The sequence below is a fragment of the Venturia canescens genome, chromosome 1 (genome assembly GCF_019457755.1).
Source record: "Venturia canescens isolate UGA chromosome 1, ASM1945775v1, whole genome shotgun sequence".
Classification (NCBI taxonomy): domain Eukaryota; kingdom Metazoa; phylum Arthropoda; class Insecta; order Hymenoptera; family Ichneumonidae; genus Venturia; species Venturia canescens.
The window spans coordinates 1,590,267-1,606,793 of NC_057421.1; the positions used below are offsets into that span (position 1 = coordinate 1,590,267).

Below are 16,527 nucleotides of genomic sequence, written 5' to 3' on the forward strand. Positions count from 1 at the left end.
TCATCAACAATTTCTTTCTGTTGTTCGAGTGATAAATAATCGTTGTATTGTTTTCCATGTGAAGTCGTCGATGGACCCGGTTCATCAGCGGATCTTTCTTGCCCTGTGTTAACTGAACGAGCTCCGTGGTCACGTGGACGTGGTTTTTTTAAAAAATTGAAGATCTTCAATATTGTATCACGAGAAAATTCATTAACTCCGTTCTCAACGCACTGTTTTTCAACGTAGTTATATAATTTCTGGGGATTATGTTCTTGAGATAACTCTTTCAATATCGCAAATGAAATGTTTGCTTTTCTTAGTTTAGTTACACTGGTCCTAGACAGTATTAACAATAAGTCTTGCATTGTTTGTGGATTATGGAACAATGCTGCTGATGAATTTTGAAGAAAATATTCATAAGATTCGCTGGTCTCAATCAATTCGGACACTGTCACACGGTTTTCGGTTACGAGCCACTCCAGGCATTCCAAATAATATGATGTCTCCAAGACTGTTAAACGTCTGTCTTCTTCCTTCGTTATATAAAAGATTAAATCATTTCATGTAGGTAGATTTGTCCTTTTTAGATTTGGAAACCTTTTTTCAAATATTGGTACAGTATCGACAACACGCTGAATAACACCTTTAAACACATCGACCATCATAGTTTCCTGGATAGCTTTGAAGAGGATTGTTAACTCGGTTCCTGAAGAATGGGTCACAAGTAAAACTGGTTCCGGTGATGATGTGATAAATTCGTAAAATGTCGTTAAAGCAGTTTTCAAGTCGACAGCCTCCAGCCTCTGATCCCGAAGGAACAACCCTCCATTATTATCAGCTTTTAAACCGTTCTGAGCTAGTGTTGTTACTTTATTGATCGATTTTGTAGGCTTAACCCAAATAGAAAATTCATGATTTCCAAATTTTGCTGCGAGTTTTAGAATATCCGGATTTAAGACATATCCAACCGGCGCTAACAGACGCAAGTACACTACTTTGAAAATAGCAGCAGTTGGAGACATTTTAGATATAGTTTTCTCAACTGAATGATACATTACTATTTGGACGTTTGTCAAAATCAGTTATGTGCTCGAAAGTTGATTGTTATTCTCTTATTTAATCGATTGTAGAGTATGTCACTTCGTACGGCCTTCGTATACGTATCTGAACGATGATAATTCCGATCGATTTTTTTTCCTGCAGAAAGCTCCTTTCTTTTGTAATCTTTCCTTTGTTCGTTATCGTTTGAAATCACTTTAGAGTTTTTGGATTAGTCCGGTGGTCGGTTCGATGTCTTATATAAATGATTAATCGGATCACTGTACTCTGTACACAAGGTTGAAGCAACTCGGGAACACTGCATAACATCGAGTCAAGAGTAAAGCTTTTATGGCGACAATTCTCATTCGAACAATAACATATTTTGTCTTCCAGGAACGTACACTCTAGATTGAAAGGAATCAGATCTATTTTTGAATCACTAAGCTTTTCCATGAATATTTCGATCCAGTGAAAAATCCGACTTTTCTACATTTGAATACCGAACTCTGTACAATAATACGACCTTAAATATAATTCAAAATAAGTAATCTAACCGCACGTACGGATCATTGTTTTTCAACAGCTATCGTATGAGCCTGCATCAGTCACACGAATCAAAAGTTTGAAATCATCACAAGTTGGAATATTGCTCATCGAAATCAAATAATATTTCACAATTGGTTTTATTTTCATTGGTTAACGTTTTAGTTATTGAAAAATATACTAGTTCAAATTTGCCTAACTCTGAGGGGCCTTGGTGAGGATGAAATCATCTCTCATCAAGGCTCTTGATAGTCGGTAAGAACAGCAAACACCTGAGAAGAACTTCAAAGTATCTTTCTCCTTAAGAAAAAAATATATTTTTCTCTGAAGGTGAGAAAATTAGGTGAAATACAGTTTCGTATTTTTCTAAAGAAGCTCAAGACTTCGAGGAAAAGCAACATTCGATTTTGTTCTTTGTCGAGAGATCGTTGTATAGATAGCTTTTCTCGAAAATTCAACCATGATAATGGAGTTTTTCGATCTTGAAATATATTCATATAACCTAACAGAAACTTACTGACTTTATTCTATCATATCGCGAAAGCGTGACTAACTTTGTTCCTTCAGTGAATAACATCTAATAGAAAAATGTTGTAGTTATAATTCTCAGAATATGTTGTGCAAGTTCATGAAATTAGCCAAGAACCGTTTTTAGAAGTAAATGATTTTCTGTAGAGTTCCAGAACCTTCTAAATTAGTCGAACACGAATATCTGCACTGGTAAACTGATTGCCACGTGTGGACATTTTTCTATTATATAATTCGAGAATATTCTGAATAATCTCAAAGAATATTTATTCTCTATCTATATCGCGCGTGACTATTCCATCCGATTAAAATATTTTCTGCGAAGTCTTTACGATAGTTAATACGATAATGGCCAAGGTCTTTTTTCAAAACGTTTGTCATATCGGCTCGTTTAACATTACTTTTCATAAGATATTTTGTTTCCAGCTTTTTGTTCACTGGAGTTCTTGGATTTTACTTCTTGGTTCATACAAATTATGTGTTTTCGTATGCTAAGTCACGTCTATGTTTCCTAATCTTTTTTCAAATTTTCTCATTTCTTATCAAAAAAAGCAACACTCGAATGTTCGATTTTCAACACGTTTATTTTATGTCGAGAGTCGAATTATTACTTTTTTTCACATTTATCATTGTAAAACATTTTTATTTATAATAAAAAGATTCCTAATAAACAAATTTATTATCCACTGAATTTTAGATCGTAGTCGACTTTTCCACTCTTTGAAAGTATACCCTTCATCTTAGGCCAAAATTATAAACTGAAATTCGTAGTTAACAATCGGTTCAGAAAAATTGACTTATATACTAAATCTTTTTTTATTCTTATTTCCATTTGAACTCATCGTACCAATGTCCGATTTGTTCTAACAATAATTCCTTAATGAGTCGTCTTCGCATATCCCACATCTCAGATAGAAACCGACGGGAGAACTGAACAGAACGGGGCATAAAAGAGACTGTCGAACATGGCCTCAGCTGAACCAACCAGCATCCGCATCTCCAAACATATTTTCCAATGCAACCCACGGTGCACGTACACTTTTGACAATTTTCCAGTTGTGCCATGGCGGGCGTTCGGGGCCGATATTTAGCATTCTGAACAACAGATAAGTTTATCTGTCGGATAATAGATTTCCAAAGGTCTGCTAGAGGTAATGAGAAGAGCTTTTTTATGCTGGGTATGGGATACCATAAATTTATGCTTGGTTATATGGTGTCCCATATAACCAAGAGGGCGCCATTGCACTTGTGCGGTTTGGCAACACCAGGAATGTATGAGGGCCCCTACACACCTACAATAATATTGCACAATATTTGTATCGCACAATATTATTTAACGTGTAGGGATGGTATTAAAACATTGCGCAATGATTGAGCCCAAGTTTAAAAGAGTTTAAATTTTAGGCGCCCCATACACATACAGTTATATTGCACAATATTTTTGTCGGTGTATAGCAGCCCTAACACAACGACAACTCTGCTAGTTGGACATTTTGTAATTGTCGAAACAAAAAAAGACATTTTTTGGTTGTTCATATTATGGATTTTAACGACAGACAATTGGAAAAATAACGCTTGTTTGATGATTACGTTGTTTAGATTAATATTCTTTATCATAATTGAAAATTGAAAACTAGTTTTACTATGTGCTCTAAAGTTGTCCAATTCCGTCCGAGCCACAAGTTTTTTCCTGGTTTTAAGAAATCTCATAGGATGCGTTTTTAGAAAGAAAATATTTTTTTTCAAGTTTTCGATAAATTGTTTATAACTTTTTTTGTATTGTTACGTCGATTTTCCGAGTTTTGATTTTTGAAAAATTTCGAAAAATATTTTGTACCAATTCTTATAGATCGAAAACTTCAAAGAAAGAAGATTTCCTCTCTACATAGTTTGGTCCGAACCCCATAGTTTCTGATTTAAAGTACTCCAACCGTCAGAGTTTTGACTAAACATGATGGAAAAAAAATTCCGCACAAACATTCTGATAAACTTCCGATAACGATAACGATTCTGATAAATTTCGAAATTTTCGAGTTTGGCCGTATTTTCTAAAAATAGTATTTTTCTGGCGGAAATACGATAACACTGTGAAAAAAATCAGATGTAACTTTTTTAAAGACGAAATTAAAGCTGTTGCTCCTTTTTTTAAGGTTGTTAAGAAGATTAAGAAAATGTAGCAGGAAAAATTTCCACAAGTCGTGGGTCTAATTTTACACTGCTAAAAAATACTGAAAAACAGTTATTTTCAAAAATGCGTATCAGATCTAAAAAAAATCATAAAAAATATTTTTTGTCCTGTTCAAAAAAACAGAAAGACGTATTTTGGGGGTTAATCCCGTACAAACAAAGAAAACAGGGTATTTATATAACCCAGATAACTTAGATAAAAACAATCAAATTCGTATTTACATAACCTCACTTAACGTTAAGCTGATGTTTCTCCTTAAACAGTCTCAGAAAATTTCCTGAGAAGGCAAATTTTATTGAAACTCGAGTACGCTGATGCTGAAGAATGATTGTTTATGGGCTATTTTTGTTTCCCAATTCCTCTCATAGTTTTTTCAATGTTAGACCTTATTTTATATTGAAAGAAACGTAACACCTGAGAATATGCAATTTATCCTGTTCCGATCTTTTGAAGGGCATTAGAGCAATCGTGACGTATTAGAGGAAGTTGGTTTTTAATTGATCCCAGTAAATAATCGACGTGCGATATAATCCCATTCGAATTTCACTTCAAACATACCGATGACACTTTCATCCCCTGCAAGAAAACTTAATGGCCGAATCCTAAACCTAAGTGTCAAGATACCAGTCACAATAATCTTCATCATCAGTCACGATCCTCCTACGAGGCTTAATTGAAGGAAACACCGGAGCCCAATTATAAAATGACATTCTAGCATGAATCAAAAGTTAAACAATGAATAAGACGAGGCAAAGACAACGAAACGAGACAAAATTTTGTGCTATCAGTGGTCGAAGCGAGAATTTTTCGAAAACAAAGTTCATCGTATCCTTCATTCAGGGACTAAAGGTGGGCATAAAATGTTAGAATGACTAAAATTTTGAAGAGCCAAAATCTCGAGTTTATAAACATCGAATGATAATATGGAGACAGATAGAATGTATCAATCGCCCATAGAACGACTAAATTTTCGTTTTTCCGAAAATTCGACTATCACTCTTTGGATTTATAAATTAATGCAATCTGCTATACTATGAATATTTATAATTTCGAAAATATAATAACGAAAGACTAAATATTACTGAAGTTGAAATACTGAAACACCAAAAAGTCGAACTGTCAAAACAACGGAACGTTAGAAAGTCTACCGATCAAAATAAATAATCGCAGCAGAGCTCAAAATACACACGTCTCACTCACTCACTTACTCAGACTGGCAATCTCTAATTTCAACATCGCCATTTTTTGATTTTTATCTTTTAGGGCCAACGCTATTCTGCATTACTAAGTTTTATAGGTTCGAAAAATTCACTTTCGATTTTTTGCAACTCTATATTTTGGTCTGCTTATAAGGCAATTACTCTCCATTTTGAATTCGAAAATAAGACCTTTTTACATTCGTATGGTTCGTTATCGAAGTATATATTTTCGAGTAAATATGAATATTCAAAGTAGCAATATTCGGTTCAGCGCGTAACCTGCTAAATAGTGGATCGGAAATAACAATTTCGAATTACTCATTTTTCCCCAGTCTGATATTACAATTTAAAGAATTTCGAAATATCGACCGTTCTGCAATTTGGTTATTTGACCTACCCACCTGATAAAAGTTTACGAAGTTACATAAATGCATCATGAATTATATGGAGCCGTTGTAAAGAAAAAAAAATTCTTTATCGATGACATATGAATAAATTCATCAAAATTTCATAGTCACAGAAAAAGGTGAGTGAGATTTGATCAGGAGCAATGAAGCATCAGAATGTTTTTAAGGCAAAAACATCGGGAATTCGATGAACAATCAATGGACCAGAAAAAATAGCATTAACCCTAGAACGCATGACTGGGGTGTGAGCACACCCCACGCGAACTTCAAACTACGCTCCCGTCCTAACAAGCGACATTATCGACTGATTATCGACGGATTTTTTTATATATAAATTCAATTGAAATTAGTTTTATCGTACATCATTCATTTCGTTATAAAAAAAACGAAGAAAATGGTGTAGGATAAAGTCAGTTTAGCATCGTAGGACCGGATTTATAAGCAGAAAAAGAGTGGGGTGCGTTCAAACCCTGGTCATGAGGTTGAGGGCATGAAAAAAGGCACATGAGGTGTAGGGTTAAAAAGAATTTCTCTCGACTGTGAATCTTGAAAAACTTCGACGTTGGAGTAAAAGTCATAAAACCGTTGGCCCGTGTCTGTGGATCAATGCCAACTTCTAACAGGAGGGACTTTTCTTTTGGTTGTAAAAACGTAAAATATTTGATAAGAAAGTGCAAAAAACAGGTTACCGTTTTATCCTCTCCAGTAAGTTTGCGTCCTGTTCCAGATGCTCATCAAACACGCTGACGAAGCACACTCCTAGTGACATGCCCTCGGCGGCCGCTTCATTTCTCTCGAACTCTCAAACTGCAACCTTCAATTCTCACCCCCCTTCCAACCCCCGATTCGTCTTCTCTGGTTTCACTCTTAAACTTACTCTCACCCTCAGTCGTAAGTATTAGCTTAGACGAAAACGCGGAGGGGTTGCTATGGACACGTTTGGGAGCGCTTGCGCTCTCCAAAACGCTTTAGTCCCCCTCTGACCGCGAAATTGAGAGAGGGGGTGGTTTTACGCGTCTGCACACCCGGGAATCTTGCCAGCTGGGCGGTGTCTGCCTCCACGACTCGCACACGAGACGCGTAGTGGCTAAAAAAAGCTCGCGTTAAATTGGCGCGCGTGTTTTATCGCATTGAATTTGAAGCTCGGATCAGTCAGGCTGCGGAATGTCACAATTGGTTTAGGACCGAGGAACGATGTCCTGCTGTCAAGTAAAACTGATTTAACAGTGGCCGCACTTGAGCATTTTCATTTTGACTTTGGCGCGCTTGTGAAAGTGTAGAGTAGTGGGGGGAGGGATGAAGTTGACGGATCCACGATGGCGTGGTACATGAATTGTCAAACCAGAATTGCAATGTGATCGACTATTCGTCAATCATCTTTTTCTTCTTCCTCTTTACCCTCTTCACTTTTTACCCTGAATATTATTTCTACGAAACGTTTTTGTTTAACCTGCAAAACCAACCTTTCTTCACGTTTTTTTGTCGTGTAGTCACAGTGAGAGTGAAAAGTGAAAGTGAAACGTGTTACTGCAGACTGTTTTGGTAACTCGACGAAATCTAGACCTAAACGTAGCTTTCGTCGACTCTTGGATTATTTTTTTTCTCCCATCATTGTGAATCTTCTCTATCTGAGATATCTCATTCCTTCGTTTATCTTGATCTGGCCTAAGATTTATTCTGGGCTCATCTTAGATTTGTGGCTCGTTCGAGTGATCGGTGAAGAAATATATTAACGATTTTGGTACACTTTCAATGAATTTTCTTGCTTTTATTCTACACTTCTTTTATTGTCTCTCGAGCGGAAAACAAGCTGTGCAAGTATATTTATTTCAATAGGTTTTTCTAAACTCCTCATCACAAGAAATCAGTTGAAATTGATATTTCGTGAGCATGCTGTATAGCTTTGTCGAAAGACTAGCATAGTTCTAAATGCAACTCGAAACCATTGGTATGCTAATAAAAAAAGCTCGCTAATAATTAAAAAATCTCTTCACTTGAATGAATACTGTGCAAATAATTATTACATTGAATGAAAGTAAATGTTGAATGCTATTTACCCATCGGATGGTTTGTTATTAATGTTTTTTGCCTGGAATTGTTTTCTCATTGCGGTGAATATTCATCTAAATTCCATGAAGTCGAAAATTAACCAAGCATGAGTATGAAGGTACAAATAATTGTTGAAGTTCAATCGTATATAAAAGTGCACGAACGTTCGAAATTGATAATTTTTTCACGAGAACATGTGACTTTTTCAACTTGTGTATAGGACACTGCTGTTGGGTGGCTTTTACAGTGGTATTTTCTCATAAATTTTTATTCCACTGCTTCAGGTTTCACTGAAATATTAAATTGATTAATTGTGATAAAAACAGTAAAGAAGAATGAAGGTTTTGACGGTTCAGTTACATGTGCTGATTTATTAACCAAAACGATGAAGGGGAACGACTCGTAGAACGTTGTTCGAATTTCAAATCGAGTGGTACAATTAAAATGCTCTCTCAGACTCTATATTTCGTTCGCTATAACGATTTATCAAATGGATGGAAGATAATTTATGGATGCATTATTTAATATCGCAGAAATCTACGAACGAGGTTGTTATATAAAATCTTCCCAATTATTGCTCGATCTGTTATTCGTAATAAAGTTCGTTAATAAAATTAAAGTATAAAATACATTTGTATTAATCAGTAAATATAAATAATAAATGACAAAAAATACGATAAAAAATAAATGAAAAAGATGAAAAAATAAATAAATGCATAAATAAAAGAAAAATAAACAAATTATTTGATCTCATTCAATATGATGAATAAAGGATGAAAGCATTCGACCAATCAATGTTGAAACTGGAAATGGATTATTCTGGTTTTTAGAACTTATGAATATTGTATTTATTTGCTATTTTCACTGAAGAAGATTTTTGTGGATTCGGTTATTCATTTGTATCGTATAAGAAAATTAAATCGATTTGCACACTTATTTTTTATTCATTTCTGACTTTTTAAGTGTCGATAACTTACTTTCGAAATGACCATTTGGAATTTAGCCTTCATTCGAGTGTCATTAAAGTAAAAACAAACAAACGATATCAAGAAACCCAAGCTCGAGACATTTGAATGTTTTCATTTATTTGTGAATATCCAAACGCAGCGTATAATCATCCCCTTTCTTGTACAACCAGGGTGTGGCTGGCAGACTGAGTTTTTTTTGCTTTATGTCTGTGTTCCATCTTTTCCTCCCTCGTGCTACTGCTTTCACTATTTCTCGCTCTTTCTTCTCTCATTTTTCTTACTTTTCTCTCTATGCCCACTATATTGTTCCGAGCGCTATGTCTCCCGTTGAGTCGAGGGTCTCGCTATCCGATTCTAAGACCGCATTTTCCTTCTGTTGTTTCAGTGTTCTCGGCTTTGTTGGCTCTCTTCATGCCAGAAGCTTTTCCGGAAGCCCAAGCTGTACATGATGTGGCTTCTGTTTTTTATGTTAGCGACGCAGAGCAAATCGTACGTTTGACAAATGGAGACGCAATTAGAGATGGCAGAATCGGATGATTCTATTCGTCGAAACTTGCATAAATACGACTTTTAGATATTCTAGATTTTTCGAGTTTAGTCTTTTTTTTACCAAAGTTGATTTTGGCTAGGAATCAACGAAAATTGAAATTTTTTATCGTTTCAAATGGGATCAACTCAATGGATTTGTCTTTTTGAAATTAAAACGTTTTCAAGAACGATGCAGTTGAATTTTCGATTGGAGAACCCTAAACCAAATCACTTCCAACTCATGGACTGAGCACTGAGCTCTTGAATCACGTTCGCGAGATTCCAGAATTCTCAATAGAGAATCGGAGGTATTATTAATTGGTTTGTCCATGTGAATTCAACGCTGTCTTTGTCCTGGAAAAGAGCTCAACGATTTCATATAGAACGCCTCGTAAAGCAAGACGAATACGAAAGTTATGTCGAGTGAAAGGAAAACTTTTGGCGAGCATCGATTTTCCCTCCGGAGTGGGATGACGCAACCTCCACGTGCTTTCTCCCCTTCGTCCTTTTTCTCAACGTTCGATTCCACCCCTTCGATTGTGTCCCATTTTTGCCTAATATTCGGATAGAAACTTCCAGGAACTTAAGTTTGCTCAAAAAGGAAAGCTAATTTTCAGGAAATCTTACGAGACTTAATATTTTCATTGGACATCTGCGTAGAATAACTAAAACAATGATTCATCAATGAAAAAATTGTTGCATTGATTGGACGTTGGGAATTCGGAAGAAAAAACATCCAGGAAGCCATTCTGATAGTTGGAGCCAATGAAATTAGTGCTCATTTGACGTTTGGACATCAAGAAAGCTCCGCAGTAAGAAAGTGACCTCGAAGCCTGAAACCCCATTGATGAATATTTTTGCAAAGTCTCGTATTGATTGCGACTAAACGGTGTCCGCAAACTGTCAGCTTCGGAGTTGAATTATGACGTAGTATGTGGAAGATGTTAGGGCTGCTGGAATAAAATCGTCGAAGATGTAGTGCGAAGCTGTGTCAAAGTCGAGTTTGATGGCTCGGCGTAAAACATCTCTAGCAAAAGACCCTTTTGAGGCGGGCAAAAAGGGTCGCATCTCTCAGGCTGAAACGCGCTTCAATATTTTATTCTTGTGTCTCTTTTATTCAGACAATAGCTTTGATTTATTATTGAGTGATGGAGAAGTCGCGTATCTTCGAAGGGCTCCGGATGGCCCTTTTTAAGGAGCAGGGAGAACTTTTTATCTTCACGAATCAAATGATCCAATAAATTCTTGGCCATGAGTTAATGGTACGGTGTGCCGTGATTGAAAGTTCCTTAGCAGCTTCCAAGCAACGACAGGCCGATGAGATTGTGATTGGAAAAGGGCGCATGGAGATGATTCGATGAAAAAAATCTCAGGGAAACTGGTAACTCTATTTCGTAACCCCACGGCATTTTCCACTCGTGCTGTACCAGGATGCCCTATTTACAAATACGAATCCAACAGCAAACATTCCCTGATAGGTGATCATCTGAATGAGCTCGGGATTGAAATTGGAATTAGACCAACTGTTCCTTCTGATTTCTCCGCTTCCTCTTCATCATCCACTGCACAACCTCAACCGATGACGTGGGTCTGTTCGTTTTGACTGTCCATGCTTATTTGTCTCAACACCGTTCGCTGCATCCGAACATTAAATTTCCAACAAACGATGCGTTGCTCGTGTTCCTACATGAGAAAAAGATCATCGAGTGTCAACAACTCCAATGGTTATTAATTATGATGCATGATTTCATTTCAAAAGCTTCTGTAAATGAACATTATCTGTTCCAATTGATTTATGCTGAATAAATAGAACTCATGGGAATGCACGTTGTCCAATGTATACGTAACGTACAATGCTATTCAAGACAAACTGAATAGTTATCGTAAGACTTAGAAGCCCCATGGTAGTCCAACATTTGTAGTCCATGTATGAACATTTGCTACTTTCCAAATAGTCAAACACCAAATATCCATTCTTGTTACAAAAGCTTTCTATTCGCTGCTGCCTTTTGGATAGTAAACATCGGGTGATTTGGTTCAGCACATCGATAGGATTCAAATGTCCATGTGGTGTTACATAGATGAGAATTATCGTCAAGGGAGACTTCGCATTTCTCCTGCTTTCGTTTGCCAGTTGCGGATATCCGGGATCTGGGACTGATAGTTCCAGCTCCTGGTCCAGGATTTCACGTGGTTTCTAATTCGAGCATAAAGATAACGCCATAGACACTCGTCTGCATCGTGACTCTCAACCTTTTGATTCGATTAGGTTGAGAGTCACAAATGAGTTTGAGATAAATAATGAATGTGATATGTTCATGTCCCAGGATTTGATGAAGAATTGAATGACCATTGTGAACTGTGATTCGTTTACGGAAATTCCATTTCTGCGAGTGTCTCATTTCAATATTTCGTTGAGAATTGATGGAAATCTTGTGAATAAAAAATGAAATCATTCGATGTGAAATCAAATTTGAATCAATCGAATAACGGATTCAAGTTTTGAACTCTGATGAAAATTTTCATTGTTTCTTTGATCGTGATTTCTGTTCTGTTATACCAAATTTCAAAGCTGAGTTTCAGAGCTTTCAAAGTGAAGCCTCCAGTCGTGTGACTTCGTGATTGAAAGCTTTAATTAGCCGCATGTAGCTTTGAGCCTCTACCAACGAGTTTTTAGTCTCAGTGGCTTCAGGTAACTCCATAAATCGCTGTGTTCACGAACCGTCTACAATCGTTCTGCCACTGGACCTGATTCTCAGCTCGCCTTTCAATCCAGGTGACTAGGGCTATCTTTATATAATTGTGCAATTACTGAGATTGCAGCATTTACATGTTTGTTAATATTCCAGTTTTTCATTAAATTCTCTTATGCTCCCTGACAAATTCTCGTTTTCACAAAAGAAACTTCAAAAAGTGGCATCGAGTCAAACAGTGAAGATTGAAATTCGGTCCCATTTCTGAAAAACGTTTGGCAGTGTGTCACACACTTCATCAGTCACATGAAACCGTCAACCTAATTCCTTCCAATTTCTCGCAAGTCCAAAATGCATGAAGAAACAAGACTGAGACTCAGATTTCGAGATTGCTATAATGGAAAGTCTATAAAAAGCTTAAACTGTCGAAAGGCTGATATCGTACTGCGTTCACTTGATTTTAATCGTTTTCTATTTTCAAATATTCAAGAAACAAAAATGCTTTTATGCATATGTTAAGGATTGCTCATCTGTACCCAGTGACTTCGTATGCTCGTCAATCGTTACATCTACACTTACGATGTTCACCGCATCATAAATCAGGTCTATCGATTTCTAATATGCATGCATATCCAGAATTGGAATATCTGTCAATCAGTTTTTCCATCTCCGTATATGCACAGCTCTGTATTTTCGTATCTCTCCAACGTCAGTCGGAGATGGCAACTGCTCCATTCCACTCAAAACTAATCATAAATAGCATTGCTTTACAAGTAATTTTCAGAGGAAATAGAGATTCATTGATTGCGCCACTCGCATCCTGTTGATCCAATCATATCGCCATTCTATTCTTTTGAAGCAATTTCTTTATTCTTCGTTTAAAAATATCTTCAGAACTCTATGACTGAACAGCTGTTTCAACATTTTTCTGTCCACGTTCTTTGAATCGTGTAGGTTATCTGATAATTGGTATTCACATTGCTCAAGTGCCTTGGACAGTCGGAGCTGGAAAGTAACGAGCAGTTGAGCTTATCACTGTCGAAAGCAGTCCCCAATATTGACATTTTAAATTGTTCTTATAGAGAAAAAAATATGGACGAAGCGAGAGCTCGTAGCTTTTATGATGAAGGAAGCTTTCCAGCATTTCCGAACAACTTTATCAAAACAAGTAAGTTGACATTCTCGACGGTTTTTCGATCGAATGGGCAAGAGGAAGGAACAAACCTCAGCAACATGCCGAGAACTAATCTTAAAGACAGCAGTTTTTTTGTTCATTTCAAGAGGAAGTTTAGTAACAAAGTTCGTTCAGGGATGGAGTTTGTCTACCAGCATCGCGTCACGAGGACTCACTCTCGCGAGAAACCGAATTCAGTTCGCAGAGTCCTGGTAGTCGAGCGTTGCATTCTCTCCGAGAGGATTTCGTGCACAGAATCCTCGCTTTAATTCGGCAACATAATGAACTCTATTTGCCTGATGAAACAGTGCGTCAAACTCGACGTAGACAACCTAACCGTGCGGGACGCCTGAAGTTCTTTGTCAGGATGGAAATGAAATTATTTTGTAGAGCCCCGAAATAAGGCGTGACAGATGGCAGCTTAAACGATTCACCTCTAGCAAGTTGAACATCTATAGTTCGAACGAGTATCCGACATTCTAAATTATCGTTGACTGACCAGCTTTTTACTTTTGTCAAGGGTTGATGGAGATTTAGCTACGAGAAATAAAAACACTTTGAAATTCAACTAGATAATGGTTCATTTTGGGAGAACGAAGGTCAAAAAATGAGCTAAATTTAGTTTTACTCAATTAAATCTTCATCAGTAGATTCTACTTTATGCTGATTTAGCCTTTAAATAAATGGTTCGAGTCAAAATTTCATTAGGGGAGCCCTGCTGTAAAAACTTTTAAAAATCGATTGTTTTCGGGAATGTTTTTGAATTGACAGAAACAACTCACCATAGCGAACTTTTCGGTATAGTTTCAAGGATATATTAAGAGTACAAAAACGTTTTTTCAATGTGATAAATATACTAATTTGTACACGGTTTATGCGCAAGGTCGGATCGTCGAAATTTCGAAGCTGCGTACAATAATGTGGAGATCATAATTATTGTCTGCGAAAAAAAATCCAATTTTTTTTTCATTTCCATATATTTTCCTCCTATATGAACCTATTAAAACCCGAAAAAATTGCGAAATTCTATATTTACAGCACGTTGAATTGATATTCTTCTTCTTTAAAAGCGTTTATTTCAAACTCGCTAAAAATCTAGAATTTCGCAATTCTCTTGAGTTTTTATAGGTTCATATGGAAGGAAAATATATGAAAATGGAAAAAAAATTTGGAATTTTTGTTGCAGACAATAATTACGATCTCCACATTGTATACAGCTGAGAAACTCCGACAATCAGACTTTAAGTATAAATATCCTTGAAACTATATTGAAAAATTCGCAATGGCGAGTTATTTCCGTCTATCCAAAAGCAATCCCGAAACCATCGATTTTTTTTACTTTCTGAAGCGGGTCCCCCCTTAAAGAGAAATCTGAATATTTTGAAGTAAATTTTCCCGAGCAAGTTTCTCGCAAATGTCAAACTTCAATGAACGCGAAATATTGAAAAATTATCGCAGCGATCAACGAGTCGTTTCGGAATGACTTTGATTAAAAAATCAACAAAAAAATAAACCGATTGAGAAGAAACAATATTTTGGATACACCAAGGACAAGGATTTTTTGGAAGATTCTGTAGTTTCTTTTTCCTGTGGAACGTGTAATTGGAGCTTGTAAAAATTTGCCACACAATCACTCGTTCTCCCAGTTATGATCTAATTTGTAGGCAGCTACGCGCGGAGGACGACATAGGATGGCCGACGAATGTGACGTAGATTGCAGTTTTAAACTGAGTAATAAAAAAGAATTCGGGGTGGGAAGGAACGTTAAGAGAAGTTTGCTGCTCCATGATATTAAAAACAGAAGACGCGAAGTAAGAAAAAAAGAAAACCCGTTAAACTCGAAGTGACGAGTCTCTTGGAGTCGTCGCTTCGCGAGTAATGAAGAGGGCGTAGCCTGAATCGAGACGGAAAAAAAGGGTGCGAGGAGAGTGAGGTGAGAGAGTCAAGAGGTGTTAAAAGTCCCGAGGGAAGGTTATAAACGGAAAAAAGACCGAGTTAGATATTCTCGTGTTAGGAAATTTGGCAAAGAGAATATGGAAGCACTATTAAGGTATTCCTTCAACCCAAATATTCTACAAATAACTGATTTTAAATTACAGTAACGTAAAATTGCATGCGAATAGTTTGGCGAAATTTCCGGTCAGGCTATCGAATATTTAATAAAGAATTAAAACTTCAAAAATCGTAAAATTTCTACGGAAGCTTGTGGGGATTCCATCATCACTACATTTGTATTGAATAAATCTATAAATACTTTATACAAACTATCTCACAGATCGAAAAAAATTTAAGGAATGCCATAGCAAAGACTAAAATGCAGGGCTACCGAATGCTTAAAAAAGATATTAACGATAGAAGTCGGAAAAATGACAGAAGCAGAAGCTTCTCCTATAACCGTGACTTTCTCAGAGATCAGGAATCAGTCCAAATTTCGAGTGTCCTAGTTTACGGTACGAAAAAATACGGTCATGCGAAAGAAATACCTTAATACGGGATGCTGTACCGTGAAATAATTATTGCAGAATTCCTCATCATCTCCGAGACAAAATTGTGACGTTTCGTGTTCTCATATCACGGCAATTCATAAGCTAGTTTCGAAGCATTGTTTTGTGCTTAAAATCCGACGTTGCAAAATAAATTCCTTGAGGGATAAACTGACCATGAAGCAATAAAAGGCAATCGATGTTGCGACAGAGATAATTCCAAAAAATTATTCCGACTGCTCATTCAAGTTGTTCGAAGTTCCAAACAGACCAACAAATTCCCTGTAGACGAGAGTCTCCAGTTGAGCGATTCGCTACAGTTTTTATGATCGCACGCATGCTCGATCAACTTGGAATTTGCTCACGTTTACTTTCAACCATAAATCATAAATATTTTTCCCCTCAAAGTGCAATAGTAGCTGTCAAAAGTTTGCTCGATTCATGCTACACTCCTGTCAAGAAATTTAATCTTAAAAAGGCTTTCCGCAATCAGCCGATTGCGCCAAAGTTCCCTCGCGATGCGTGTTTCATATTATTTTTCTATACAGAGTGTTCAAATGGAGTTTTCTCGTGCAGGATCAAAAGTACATTGCCAATGTTTCGATTGTTATCGATAATTGGAAAATGAAATGGAAAGCAGCCGACACGAGTTTCTAGTCGTGATGGTTTCATCTCCGATTTTCAAATTAGCTTGAATCTGTCTATTTATATGTACACATTAATGAAAACCTGACGTCTGAATTA

General features: G+C 36.6%; 1 protein-coding gene across 5 annotated transcripts in view; it reads left to right on the forward strand.

The window, feature by feature from the left end:
* The window catches only part of Nmdar2 (NMDA receptor 2), a 188,616-nt gene that overhangs the window by 131,639 nt on the left and 40,450 nt on the right, over positions 1–16,527 (forward strand). For 2 of the 5 annotated variants that reach the window (XM_043434108.1, XM_043434109.1), the window contains exon 1: positions 7,093–7,430. The exons of 2 other annotated variants lie outside the window; for them this stretch is intronic. The gene's annotated coding sequence lies outside the window, so the exon portion shown is untranslated. Of the gene's footprint in view, positions 1–7,092; positions 7,431–12,143; positions 12,210–16,527 lie in introns of those variants that run through there. One more of the 5 variants, XM_043434110.1, reaches the window with a different exon arrangement.